The sequence below is a fragment of the Carcharodon carcharias genome, chromosome 5 (genome assembly GCF_017639515.1).
Source record: "Carcharodon carcharias isolate sCarCar2 chromosome 5, sCarCar2.pri, whole genome shotgun sequence".
Lineage (NCBI taxonomy): Eukaryota > Metazoa > Chordata > Chondrichthyes > Lamniformes > Lamnidae > Carcharodon > Carcharodon carcharias.
In genome coordinates this window covers 22,004,390-22,017,751 of record NC_054471.1, presented here as the reverse complement: position 1 = coordinate 22,017,751, position 13,362 = coordinate 22,004,390, and the positions used below count along the sequence as shown (strand labels likewise).

Here is a 13,362-nt window from a genome sequence, read left to right as displayed (position 1 = left end):
ACAGACTCACTTCACAAACCAATATGGCTGTTTGCAGGCTTGTTGGGGGGGGGGGGGTGCGCGCGCGGGGGCGCATGGTTGGTGGTGGTGGTGGCGGCATTAACAGTAGTTCAAATGCTAACATACCACTCTTGGGAAAGCGGGTCACTTTTGGGTAATATGTGAGCTAAAATTATTAACTTCCAACTGAATGTGTAGGTGTCAGAACTTCTTTACCTCTTCTGTTGTCTCACTCTTTCCAACACTGGATGATGGGCCTTGAATCCAAACCCAAATTCCTTAATGACAATGACATATGGCTAAAATTGCTGACATGGCGTGTCCTTGGCTGTTGAGCTATCAAAGGGGAACAGAGAAAGGAGAGTGAGTGTGTTGTTAGCAATAAATATCTTGATGACTACTTCCCCCAATGGCTCAGTTGATAAAGCCAGCAAGGAGGTGAACCAAACAGACCAAGAAGGTTCCAAATTTGATTAACTAATCTCAGCCTAGGTAGCCGTAGAGAAATTGGCTTCAATACTGCTGGTGATGCAAGGGAAAGTATACCAGTTATCCATTAGAAACATATAGAAAATAGGAGCAGGAGTAGGTCATTCGGTCCCTCAAGCTGCTCCGCCATTCAATATAATCATGGCTGATGCTCTATCTCAATGGCATACTCCCACTCTCTCCCCATACCCCTTGACACCTTTAGTGTCTAGAAATCTATTTCCTTCTTAAATATATTCATTGACTTAGCCTCCACAGCCTTCTGTGATAGAGAATTCCATAGGTTTACCACCCTCTGAATGCAGAGATTTCTCATCTCCATCCTAAATGGCCTAGCCCATATCACAAGAGTGACCCCTTGTTTTAGACCCCCCCCCCCCCAGAGAAAACATCATCCCTGCATCCAATCTGCCCAGCCTTATCAGGATTTTATATGTTTCAATGAGATCCTCTCTCATTCTTCTAAGCTCCAGTGAATACAGGCCTAGTCGACTCAATTTCTCCTCATATGACAATCCTGCCATCCCAAGAATCAGTCTGGTGAACCTTCACTGCTCTCCCCCTATGGCAAGTATATCCTTTCTTGGGGCAGGAGACCAAAACTGCACAGGTCTGCACTCCAGGGGCGGTCTCACCAAGGCCCTGCACAGCAGCAGTAAGACATCCTTGCTCGTGTACTCAAATACTCTTGAAATGAAGGTCATCATGTTATTTGCCTTAACTGCCTGCTGCACCTGCAAGCTTGCTGTAAGCGAATGGTGTACAAGGACACCCGGGTCCCTTTGTACATCTTCATTTCCTAATCTATTGCCATGTAAATAATACTCTGCCATTCGGTTTTTCTACCCAAGTGGATAACTTCGCACTTATCCACATTATGCTGCATCTGCCATGTATTTGTCCACTCACTCAACTTGTCTAAACTGTCTTGAAGCTTCTTTACATCCTCCTCACAACTCACATTCCCACCTGGTTTTGTGTCATCAGCAAACTTGGAAATATTAAATTTGGCAGAACATGGAGAGACAATGTAAAATAATGGGTGAAATTTTGAAGAGGGTACAGGAGTAGAAAGGCTTGGGTGTATATGTGCATAGATCATTGAAGGTGGCAGAACATGTGGAGAGAAGGCATATAGTACCTTGGACTTTATTAATAGGGGCATAGAGAACAAGAACAAGGAGTTTATGCTGAATTTATATAAGACACTCGTTAGACCTCAGCTGGAATATTGTGTACAGTTCTGAGCGCCAAATTATAGGAAGGATGTGAATACATTGGAGAGAGTACAGAAGAGGTTTACAAGAATGGTTCCAGGGATGAGAAACTTAAGCTATGAGGATAGATTGGAGAGGTTAGGACTGTTCTCCTTGGAGAGAAGGCGACCAAGAGGAGGTTTGATAGAGATGCTCAAAATCATGAGGGGACTGGACAAAGTAAATAGGGAGAAGCTGTTCCCACTTGTAAAAGGATTGAAAACGAGGGGGCACAGGTTTAAAGTGATTTGCAAAAAAAGCAAATGTGACGTGAGAAAAAACTTATTCACACATCGATTGGTTCGGGCCTGGAAGTGTGGTGGAGGCAGGTTCAATCAAGGCATTCAAGAGGGCATTAGATGAATATTTGTACAGAAACAATATGCAAGGGTACATGGAAAATGCAGGGCAATGGCACTAGGTCATAATGCTCATTTGGAGAGCCGGTGCAGACACGATGGGCCGAATGGCCTCCTTCTGTGCCATTAAAATTCTATGACTTTGTGTTTCCTTCATCCAAATCATTAAACAGCTGCGGCCCAAGCACTGATCCCTACGGTACCCCACTAGTCACCACCTGCCACTCCGAAAAAGAACCATTTATTCCTACTTTCTTCTTCCTGTCTGCTAACCAATTCTCAATCCATGCAAATATATCAGCCCCATTCTCACATGCTTTCATTTTGCACACCAACCTCTTATGTGGGACTTTATCAAAAGCTTTCTGAAAATGCAAATACACCACATCCACTGGTTTTTCCTTATCGAAGCTATTAGTTACAACTTCAAAAAACTCCAGCAGGTTTGTCAAACATGATTTCCCTTTCATAACTCCATTTTGAATTTGTCTAATCCCGTTGACATTTTCTAAGTGTCCTGTTATCACATCCTTTACAATAGGCTCTAGCATTTTCCCTACTACTGATGCTAGTTAAAACTGTGCATCACTTAACAACAACATGCATTAATATAACACCTTTAATAGGAACAGGAGTAGGCCATTCGGCCTGTCGAGCCTGCTCCACTATTCAATTAGATCATGTCTGATCATATACCTCAATGTCACTTTCCCGCATCATCTCCATATCACATTATATCACTTGTCTCCAAAAATCTATCGATTTCTGTCTTGAACCTGCTCAATGATTGCGCTTCCACTGAAATGTAATGAAATGTCCGAAGACACCTCACAGGAGCATGATAAAACAAAGAATGATACCGAGCCACATATTAGGTCACAGGACCAAAAGCATGGTCAAAGTGGAATGTTTTAACGAGTGTCTAAAGTAGGAAAAGTGCGATCAAGAGGCGGAGAGAAATATGGAGGGAATTCCAGGGCCTGGTACCAAGGCAACTGAAAGCATGGGCACCAAAGGTAGAACAATTATAATTGGGAATGCACAAGATACCAGAATTAGAGAGTACAGATATTGTGGAAGATTGTGGGGCTGGAGGAGATTACAGAGATAGGAAAGGGAAAGGCCATGGAGGGATTTGAAAATAAGGATGAGGATTTTAAAGTCAAGATGTTGCTTGACCAGGAGCCAAATTAGATCAGCGAGCACTGGGCATCAGGACAGTGAGAGTCAGGAATGTGTTGGAATAATTGAGTCTAGAAGTAACGAAGGCATGAATGAGGGTTTCAGTAACAGATGAGTTGAGACAGGGGCAAAGTCAAGCAATGGTACAGTGATGGAAGTAGGCGCTCTTAGGGATGGCTCAAATATGAGGTTGGGGGAGATGGTGGCGTAGTGGTAATGTCACTGGACCAGTAATCCAGAGACCCAGGCTAATGCTCTAGGGACTTGGGTTCAATCCCCACCACCAACTGGTGGAATTTGAATTCAGTTAATAAATCTGGAATATAAAGCTAGTCTCAGTAATGGTGACCATGAAACGATCATTAATTGTCATATAAACCCATCTGCTTCACTAATACCCTTTAGGGAAGGAAATCTGCCATCCTTATCTGGCTTGGTCTGGCCTACATGTGACTCCAGATCCGCAGCAATGGTTGACTCTTAACTGCCCTCTGAAATTGCCTAGCAAGCCACTCAGTACAAGGGCAGTTAGGGATGGCAACAAATGCTGGCCTTGCCAGCGACACCCACATCCCATGAAAGAATAGATCATCTCGAGATCAATCGTGACATCATGTTTGCAAGTAGGTTGAATTAATCTCAGGCTGTTGTCAAGGAGAGGGATGGAGTCAGTAGCTAGGGAGTGGAGTGTGAAGTGGGGGACCAAAAACAATGGCTTCAGTCTTCCCAATATTCAATTGGAGGAAATTTCTGCTTATCCAGTACTGCATGTTGGATAAACAGTCTGATAATTTAGCCATGCAGTGTATGGTGAAGTATATGATCGGTAGTCCCTTTGTACCCCTGTCAGCCGCATATCCATGTTAGCACGGGCGTGGAAAAGAATCACTGGTCTCCCATGCAACTCTTACTGAGATGTCGCCAAAGAGCTGGCAGTGCACACCAGCAGGCACACCCTGGGACTGAAGTACTAGACTAAATGAGGGGAACAGCAATTTCACAAGATGCTGTATGAGGGACACCAGCCTTTTTGAGTGCATGAAACATGGACCAGCAGCTAAGATAGAGGAACTCATTACTCAATCAATGGATCAGAAGGTGCAGCAGCAAGAGGTGTCCAGGAGATGTTCACAGAAATCAAATAGATTTTCTGATGATCAGGGAGAGATACAAGAACAGCATCAAAAATGTCTTCACTTATGCAGGTGCAGACATCAATTCAGATCACTGCCTCCTTATGATGAAGATGAAGATCAAGATGAAAATCCCAAAAAGAAATCCCATGAAACACCAAGCCAACCTAGACAGACTGGGTCTAGGTGTGAAGAAGAAATATGCTGTGGAGGTTACTAACAAGTATGGAGCTTTACTTCCGGAAGTGACAGACGAATAGCTTAGTGAGGAGGAAACAACTGGAAGGCACTGGGAAAGATTGAAACAGAGCATAAAACATGCAGTTTCATGAATGACACAATGAAGGGCATTTTAAAAGCAAAGAAACTGAATCTGAATCTTAGGAAAAGAATACTAAAGTACTACGTTTTGTCATCTATATTATATGTCAGGGAGATATCAACAACAAAGAGACTATTGATAAGTTGAATGCATGTGAGATATGGACATATGGAAGGATGTTCCTCATATCCCACACAGACAAAGACCAAGGATAAAGTGCTGGAAATGGCTGGAAAAAAGAAGAAATTAATGCATAACATCAAAGAGAAAAATATACAATACTTTGACCACATCATTAGAACAGACGGTAGATGGAGATAATTATTAGAAGGAAAGATCGATAGAGTATGTAGGAGAGGCAAGTCAGCGGAGAAATGGATGACGGATATAATGGACTGGATGCAGTTGACTTACACGTAATGTGCTAGAGCAGCACAGTAGTAGAGGAGTCAAGAGAGGTAGTGATGAGTTAGTGCAGGATGTCATCATCAGCATACATATGAAAACCCTTTAAAAATGGCGAAGGGAATCGATCCCGGGATTCCCACTCTGTTCCCAGGGCCAGCGACTTTAACTGGCACAGGAGAAGGGTGCAAGTAGTGAGCCCGCACTCTGTGCTCCTTACTTCGGCAGTTCCATTGCACTGCAGGCATTTCAATTTTCATCGAGTCAGGCCAGCTTCAAGAACTCGTGGTTCACCCCCCTCAGAGGAGTCTAGAACCATAAACTGAATTTGGGAACCCTTTGAAAGGTCTGTTTATGCTCCCTCCATGTCCCCCATGCCACCTCCATGCCCCTCACCCAGTATGCACTGTGTACAGAATCAATGAGTCTTGAAATGCTGATGAAAAAGAACACCCATTTAGAAATCTGCTTTGTAAAAGACTGCTGCTTTTACAACCCTATAAAAGTGTCAGACATTATAGTATCAATAACAGATGCTTTATCCTCATTTCACAACTCTTAATCTTGTCCAAATGAACATACAGACACTGAAAAAACAATTCAAAAGAAAGGGTAACTTATTATAACCTCAAAGATGTCCTTCAATCGAAATTAACACTTCAACCTGCTAAGCTAATCCATGAGTCTTGGAGCTCAGCCAAACACTGATGATGAGGCTACCTTGACATGAAATTTTTTTTGTCCCTGCATGCTTTATAAGCTAGCACCTGTGGCGATTGTAACATTCAGTGCACAGGATGTTCCAATACATTTTACATTTTATCCTGCCTAGGAAGGGCGGGACGGTCTTGGAGTGTTCTGATAGGACACCCTGATCAGTGAAGAGCAGCTCAAGGGTCAGTCGGTTTTGGTCAGTCAGAGAGTCAGGAGCAGAGGGAAGAAGCTTCATGCAGCTAAAGTGCCTCTGTTTGCTCTGAAGAGCTGGGTTTGGGGCTCAGTGAAGCCCTGAGAACCATTTGGTAGCTCCATGCAGTTGATGCTCAAAAGAAGCCTTGGGAGCCATTTGGTGATTCCATGTTGCAGGCCTTTGGGGCAAAGGGTACTGAGGTTGGCAGGCCCCAAGCAGTGAGGGCTCAGGAGAAGCCCTGGAGAGCTGAAAGGCAGTGGAAGGTTGGTGACTCCATGCTGCAAGCTGTTGGGGCATAGGTAACTCTTTGGAGCAGTGGCATTCTGCTCAGCATGGTTAAAGAGCTGCAGCTGTGCCAGTGAGTTGGTGCTGAAGTGCAGCCTCGAGAAGCCAGTGGAAGTAGCTTCAGAAACAAACATACAAATTAGAAGCAGTAATAGGCCACTCGGCTCCTTGAGCCTGCTCCATCATTCAATATTATGGCTGATCTGATTGTAACCTCAACTCCACATTCCCACCTACCCCCGATAACCCTTCAGTCCCTTGCTCATCAAGATTCTATCTACCCCTGCCTTAAAAATATTCAAAAACTCAGCTACCAGCACCTTCTGAGGAAGGGTTCCAAAGACTCACGACACCAAAAAAAATTTCTCCTCATCTCTGTTTTAAATGGGTAACACCTTATTTTTAAACAATGATCCCTAGTTCTCGAATCTCCCACAAGAGGAAACATCTTCTCCACATCCACCATGTCAAGACCCCTCAGGAGAAGAGATTAAACCATCAGGAGGTGTGCACTCATCAAGGCAGTCCGAATCTGGGCGACTTTTGGAGGGAATTCCGAGGCTAGATATTCAAAAGGGAAGAGTGAAGATTTGCAAACCCTCATAAGGAAGGCAGAGTTTTAATGGGGTTGTGTAACTCAGGTGAATACTAAGGTCTGGGTGGGTTACTGAGAAATCTGTAGGATCTATTTTGGTGGCATCTATTATTTATTGTGCAATACAGTGTGTTCAACTAGTTTACCTGTTATTACCTCACGTTAATTCAGAATGTTAGAAAACAAGAAAGATATTGTAAATTGTTTTACTTTTCTGACTTTGAAGTTTATTTTGTTTGTTCAAAAACTGTGGAACTTTGTGGCTTTTTTCTTTTGGCAAACACCTGGGATCTCAAATTTTGTCTATTTTAAAGAAAAAGTTACTGGCCCCTAACCTGATCGTACTAAAATCTTTTGGGGTTTGGTCCAGGATCATTACAACCATGAGAGAGATATCTGGTCATCTGTTTCTGTTGATACAGTTGATATACTTTGATAGCAGTGTAAGAACCGCAGTATTTTCAAAGCAGATTTCTGAAAGGGTGTTGTTTTCAATCAGCATTTCAAAATTTGTCACTATTATCATATGGCTCATTGGTTCTGTACATAGTGCATACTGTGTGAGTGGGCATGGAGGGGGAACAGATAGGGAATAGAGGTGGCATGGGAGTTTGGGGGGGCAGCATGAGGAGGTGTGAAGGCATGTGAGGGATGAGAGCCAGAGGGCCTAACAGCCTTTAATACAGCCGGGACGAAGTTTCAGAGAACCAAGGCGGGCCTTCTAATCAGCCCGCCGTGGCACTCACGTCTCCTTGGCAACATCCGATCTGCTTCCAGGGTCAGGTGACTCAACTCGATCCTGCCCTCACCTTGCCGGAACGAAAATAGGGCGTGCAGAGGCCATTTATATGGAGACGGTCTGCCGAGTCGGGGAATCTTCTGATTCAAACGTCCCACTTCATGAGCGAAACTCCAATTCAATACCTTTGGATTATGTTGCTGAGGGGCAGTAAGTAGATGAGGATGGGGCCCAAGGGTAGATCATTGGGGAAACACAGGATGTGAGAGCAGGAAGAGAAGCCATTGCAAGTGATTCTCAGGCTACAATTAGATAGATAAGAATGGAACCACATGAGAGCAGACCACACAGCTGGACAACAGTGGAGAGGCATTGGAGGAGGATAGTGTGGTCAACCTCATCAAAGGCTGTGGACAGGTTGAGAAGAATAAGTTTACCTTTGTCACAGTCGCATAGGATGCAATTTGTGACATTTATAAGAGCTTTTCCGGTATTGTGGTAGAAGTAGAACCTGATTGGAGAGTTTTCGAGCATGGAGTTCTTGGAAAGATGGGAATGGATTTCAGAGGCGACAACTTGGGAGAGGAAAGGAAGGTTGGAGGTTGGAGATTGGACGGTAGTCTACAAGGACATGGGGGTCAAGGGTTGGTTTTTTTGAGAGGGATGATGACAGCAGATTTAAAAGAGAGAGGGGCAACATATGCAGAGAAAGAACCATTTACTATATCTGCTAACATGGGGGCCAGGAAAGTTGGGTGATCAGCAATTTAGTGGGAATAGGATCAAGGAAACAGGAGGTAGGTCTCATGGACAAGTTGAGCTCAGAAAAGGCATGAGGGATAGGATAGAAACTAGTGAAAGATGTGAATTCAGAGTTAGAGCAGGGGGAACAATAAAGGAAGTCTGGCTGGTGAGCTAGTGGAAGGGACGCAGCAGAGGCAGCTGATCGGATAGTCTCGATCTTAGTGACAAAGAAGTCCGGGGGGGTGAAGGTGGAGGGGACAGAGGAGAGGGGTTAAGTAGATGGCTTATTGTACAGAAAAAAAGCTGAGAGTTATCTTTGCCTTCCAGGATGATCCTGGAATAATGAGCAGCTTAGAACAGGAGACCAGCCAGATCTGGCGGTCAATGGCTAAACCAGTTGTCTGCCACATCCTTTCAAATCTGCGTCCCTTGAGCTTAAGGGAGCAGAGATGAGGGCTGTACCAGGGGAATGGCCTGGGTGAGAGAGAGTAATGGTTTTTATTGGGGACTAGGATATCAAAGGTGGTGAGAGTACAGTTGAGTAAATCAGTAGCTGCTGAAATATTGTAGCAAACAAAGGGCCAAAGGCTAGATAACTGGGATTTTGAGATTACAGTTGTAAGTGAATTGGAGGATAGCTTTTTCAAGGGATGGATACTGAAGGAAGTAGGGTTGGGCCGTGTGATCAGAATGAACAACACAGCATTGAGGCTGTCAGAAAGTTCTGCTACAATGAATCTACAGTGACAGACAAACTCTCTCTTGACGAAGAGCTCAGCACGTGCATTGGAAAGGCAGCAGTTTGGCCGACTAACAAAATGTGCATGGAAAAACAACAAACTGACCTGCAGGACTAAGATGCTTATGCACAAGGCCTGTATCCTCAGCATACTGCTGTATGGCAGCAAAACCCAGATAACGTATACCTAACAAGAAAAAAGGCTCAATAACTTCCACCTCCGGTATCTACATCACATTCTTGGCACCGGGTGGACAGACAAAGTCACCAATAAAGCATTCCTCTTTAAAGCAAACATGCCAGGCATGCAAGTAGGAAACTCTCAATCACGACAAGTGGGAAACTCTAGCTAATGATTGATGCAAATGCCGACACCAGCTGTGGGCAGGAATTCATCACAATGATATGTGTTTTCAGAAGCTTCAACGGACAACCTCATGCTTTCACTTGTGGCAGACTTTGCCTTTCCAGAATTGGCTTGTTCAGCCATCAAAGAAGCACAGCAGACAATCTCATCTGACTTCACCAAAACTTTGAGGCTGCATTTCCATCATCTCTTGCAGATGGAAGGATGCAATCAGGGTTGGGGTGAGGAAGAGGGATATGGCTGCTGAGTGATTCAAGGAAGTGAATAAAGAAGGCCTTATCTGTACTGAAATTGATTATGATACGATTAGCAAGAACATGTTAGATAGCAAGGAATGGTCATGTATATGAGTTGGGCAATTTACATATAGACAGAGACTTAGGGAGGATAATTCAGAGGACAGAGAGCATGATGAGTTGAGATGGAGTAATCACTGAGGATGAGAAGTCATTCAGTGCAGAGGCTGAGGGAGGAAAGCAGTGAAGATAGCTCGGTGAGAAAACTTCTATTGTGCTTGGGAGGCAAATAAAAAATAATGATTTTGAAAGACTGAAGGGGTGGAACAAGGTGAGGAGCTGCCAAAGGAGTAGGGGATCAGGCCAAGGTGTGATCTGGTGATAAGCAACATGCTGCCACTGCAACCATATTGACAGGACAAGTGATGGGAGATATAGCCATGTGGCAAAGCTTCATTCAAGGGGAAAATGTCATCAGTCCTCAGCCAGGTTTCTGTAATGGCCATGCTATCAATCCAATCATCCACAACAAGTTCACGGATGACAAGGGCCATGTTCAGAAGTAAATGTGCATTCTGGAGGAAGATGTGGAGAGGTGAGAGTTGATCCACTGGCAGAGCCCATAGGGACAGCAGAAGGAGGGACAAGTTGAACAAGAAGGAGATGGCAAGGTTAGCCTCCGGTGGGTGCATTGGACGGGAAGGTAAATGATCGTGGGATGGATTAACTGGGGTTACTGCTCGTAATGATCCAGGGCCAAGTGCCTCGATTAGCCCTTTAGAGGATGTCTAAACATAAAGGGATGCTGATCTAACACGGAGTCAAGCTGAGGAGGGTGGCAAGCGAACAGAAAGGTTGAGGACTACTGAAGGATTGGCGTAGGGAGCCGGGAGGGCAGAGTGCCTGAGAATGGGGAGGTGAAAGGGGGCAGGACAATGGAAGGGACGGCTCTTGGAGCAGTAACTAGAAAAAGTTAAAAAGAGCGAGCAAAACTGGAAATATATTGATGGGCTCGGGTCAGGAGCAATAACCAAAACGTGCACACAAATGGATGCAGGGAGAGTGCAAGTTAAATAAAAATAAGGATACTTAAAAACCTGACAGAAAACAGACAATAGGAAATTTATGGTGATAATACAAAGAGTTAGGCTTAGGATTAGTCCAAAGTTGGAAGCCCTGTGTTGGAATAATGATGACTTAGGAAGGTTGGAATCACAGAATTGTTACAGTGCAGAAGATGGACATTTGGCCCATTGTGTCTGCACCGGTGCTCTAAGGATTTTAACTTAGTGCCAATCTCTTGCCTTTTATTCGTAAGCCTGCACATTGTTTTAATTTAAATAATCATCAAATGCCCTCTTGAAAGCCTCAATCTAACCTGCCTCCACCAGGCAGTGCATTCCAAACCCTAACTACTCACTGTGTGAAAAAGATTTTTCTCACCTTGCATTTGCTTCTTTTGCAAAACACTCTAAAATGTGCCCTCTGGTTCTTGATCCATTTACAAGCAGGAACAGTTTCTCCCTATCTATGCTGTCCAAACCCCTCAAGATTTTGAAAACTTCTATCAAGTCTCCTCTTAGCCTTCTCCTCTCCAAGGAAAACAATCCCAACTTCTGTAATCTTTCCTCATAACTGAAGTGTCTCATCCCTGGACCCATTCTTGTAAACCTCTTCTGCACTCTCTCCAATGGGTTCACATTCTTCCCGTAGTGTGGCGCCCAGAACTGTACACAATACTCCTGCTAAGGTCTAACCAGTCTCTTATGTAAGTTCATCAAAGCCTCCCTGCTCTTGTACTCTAAGCCCCTATTAATGAAACCTAGAATGCTATATGCTTTAGAAACAGCTCTCGCTACTTATCCTGCCACCTTTAATGACTTATGCTCATATGCACCTAGATCTCTGCTCCTGCACCCCCTTTAGAATAGTATCCTTTATTTTATACTGTCTCTCCATGTCTATACCAAAATCACCTCACACTTCTCCACATTGAACTCTATCTGCCCACTCCACCAATGCGTCAATGTCCTTTTGAAGTTCTACACTGTCCTCCTCACAATTTACAATTCTCCCAAGTTTAGTGTCATCCACAAACTTTACTCAGGGAACTGGTCCCCTGTACACCAAGATCTAGATCATTTATATATATCAGGGAAAGTAAGGGTCCCATTGCCGACATGAAGCAATGACCTTTGTCTAAGTTTGGAGACAGGTGAAACAAGTGAAGTCCACAAGCTGTTTAAGGGTCCAGTTTTGGAGGACGCACTAATGGAGAGTAAGGGCAAGGATCAGGCCTAATTATAACACCCTGTCACAGTTGAACAGGTCGTAAAACTGGGGGTGGAGACTACTCCAGCTCTGGAAACAGAACAGTTCATTAGTTTCTTCTGTTATCATTGTCAATGGTGATATCCTTCAGATAACAGAGGCCACATCTGTTCCACTGGACATTAAGGATCTCAAGTCACTATGAAAAAGAAAAACAAGTTTCCTGATGTCCTGAAAAACATTCTTCCCTCACCCCCAGGCTTGTTTGATTGTTGGATCCTGCTGTGCACATAATGGCTGCTGTGTTTATCTACATTATAGCAAATAAATTTCAAAAGTAGCAATAAAACAAAGAACAAAATATTTATAAAGCACATTTTACAACCTTAAACCAGCTTATATTTCAGCTCTTTCCTGGACTCGAACTCAAGTTCTGTCGAAGGGTCATGAGGACTCGAAACGTCAACTCTTTTCTTCTCCGCCGATGCTGCCAGACCTGCTGAGTTTTTCCAGGTAATTCTGTTTTTGTTTTGGATTTCCAGCATCCGCAGTTTTTTTGTTTTTACAACCTCAGGATGTCCCAAAGCGCTTCGCAACCAATAATGTATTTTTGAACTGCAGTCACTGGTGTAAAGTAAAAGAAAATAATTTATCTGTAAAATGCTTTGGACAGTTCCAACAGGGATGATAAGCTGCTATGTAAATGAAAATTTTCTTTCATTTATTGCGTACCAATGCCTAAAGAAGTTTTGGATGGGTGGTGAAGAATCCTTCCAAGTTAAACAAAAAGATGCTCTCATTCACTGCAGTGAGAGCTGGTTCAACACAGATTTACAAATACTGTGCATGCCTGCCTTTTACTTTCCTGGAAAAAAGAGGGGTTGAGGAGGCAAAAAAAAAACAAACCCGCAAGTAAACAGAGCAAATAACACTGCGAAAACTGATAGTTTTCTCAGAATTCAATCCGAAAAGCAAACTCTCAAGTACAAAACAAGCTTCTTCAAAGTATTAGCTGCATACCATAGGTAAATAATTACCTGTATTCTCTGTAGAAACCCTGGCAAATTGTACAATGGCCGAGGTGGCCAGTAGATCTTACAATGCTTTATTGATCAAAGGGAAAGCTAAATGAAGCTTCATCCTACTGGGAAGTATTTACATTTGTTTTAAAGACCCAGGAATAACACAACTATAATCCTTATGTTCCCTTTCTATAGAAATGAATTAACCAAGTGCCCGTGGAGATACCCATGGTGAACTGAAGAAATCGGTTATATTTAAAGCATTGACTGGCTAGAATTGATTGAGGAGGGGTGGGGTGGAGATCAGGGAC

The 13,362-nt window shown here is 43.6% G+C and overlaps 1 protein-coding gene across 7 annotated transcripts in view; it reads right to left on the bottom strand.

The window, feature by feature from the left end:
* The window catches only part of disp1 (dispatched homolog 1 (Drosophila)), a 423,869-nt gene that overhangs the window by 255,437 nt on the left and 155,070 nt on the right, over positions 1-13,362 (bottom strand). For 4 of the 7 annotated variants that reach the window (XM_041188528.1, XM_041188531.1, XM_041188532.1 and 1 more), the window contains one exon: positions 217-336. The exons of 2 other annotated variants lie outside the window; for them this stretch is intronic. The gene's annotated coding sequence lies outside the window, so the exon portion shown is untranslated. Of the gene's footprint in view, positions 1-216; positions 337-12,414; positions 12,474-13,362 lie in introns of those variants that run through there. One more of the 7 variants, XM_041188533.1, reaches the window with a different exon arrangement.